Consider the following 1,623-nt stretch of genomic DNA (forward strand, 5'->3'; position numbering starts at 1 on the left):
GGCCTAGGGAAGGGTCACGGGGAGAGAAACGCAGTCATCCTCCTGCCCCCCCACCCATGTTAGTTATGACCACATACCTAGGGAAGTATATATACTATGCATACACAAAATCTTTTGAGCAGCACTTCATTATTGTGCAATTTCCAGGGACAGCACTGTCCTTTTCAACCCTCAATGAAACAGACTGAAAGGGCAGAATGACCGGTGGCAACCAGTTTTGCCTTTTTCAAGAGTAATTAAAGTTTTGAATCTTCGACCAAGGGATTGCTTTGGTTGATATGGGCCTGGAGCCATTATTCAGGCTTACAAGTCCATGTTCTTTTAACATGATCACTACCCTAAAAGTATATTATCTTGAACACATGCCATCTTTGCTGAATGGAAAATAGTTTGTTGTGTTTGGTGTAGTTGGGGGAGTGGCACAAACTAAACTGCAAAGGCCAGTGGTAATTGCGGGCCACGCAGTCTAAATGCCAGGAACGCGAGGGGCTCACTGGAGGGTTTAAACAGGGGCATAACACTGGTGTAGAACAATCCTTCCTACTAAAGTAACAGATGAAATATTTACATCCATGCCTTTCTAAACTACTTTTGTAAGTGACCTCCTACCTCCTGGATGAACAGAGCTAGCCAACTGCCTGCCACAGAAGAGTTCAGATTACTACCGGAGAAAGGCAGAGTAGGGGGAGGAGGGGAAAGTGGGGGGCAGAGGGGAGAGGGGGAGAGAAAAAAAAAAACTGGTGTTTCTTTTTCTCCAAAATAGTTTTTTGAAGCTCACTCCCCCTTCCATTGCGATTTGCGCCACATTCTCTGAAATTAATGGGTTAAAATACTCATAGGCCTTTTGATACAGAGTGTGGAATTTTTGAGGGATTAGTGGTGATGCGGAAGGGAATATTTCCACTCCCCTAGCACCTGTGGGTGAGTCAGGACGGTGGTGGGAACTCAGCACCCACCCCCTCCACAGCCCCCGGGTTCCCTTTGGGCTGCGGGGCTGAAGAAGAGGGAGCCTGGAGAGAGGGAGAGCGATGGGGAGTCTGGTGAAGATGTAGGGGAGGCCTGAACCAAATTACAGGGACACTGGAGAGGCCACATTTTCAGAAAAACACGTTTCTGACCTGTAGTTTACCAATTTCATGAATTTTATCTTGAAGATTTTAAAACCTAGGCTGCTTTCCTTACTGTCTGTGTAATATGAAATAGCTTTCTCATTGGCATGGGAATTAAAAAAAAATTAGTCTAAGCAAAACATAATTAGAAAGATAAACATACTTCCTTCTTAAGCATATGATATATGCATTAGCCTAATAGAAAATATTTTACGGTCTTTGTATTGTCTGTGTGACAGCTCCCCGTTCCCACCCCTCCCTCTGAGGCCCATTAGAGCAGATAATTATGAGCTGACTTGATATAGGGACGCGCCAAATTAAGCAGTGATGTAACCAGTGGGAGCCATGCTAATTCTTTCCATCCCACTCAGCTAATTCTCTCCATCTGATTCTTTGATAGGCCCTTTATCAGGCTGGTGGTTGGACAAGTTTTAGAAATGCAGTCACCATTCAGTGCTGTGAACCTAGGCAACAACTTAGCCTCAGTAGAGATCACCAACAGCCTCCTCTCTTC

Source organism: Leptonychotes weddellii, chromosome 2 (genome assembly GCF_054177405.1).
Source record: "Leptonychotes weddellii isolate Sample4059 chromosome 2, ASM5417740v2, whole genome shotgun sequence".
NCBI lineage: Eukaryota > Metazoa > Chordata > Mammalia > Carnivora > Phocidae > Leptonychotes > Leptonychotes weddellii.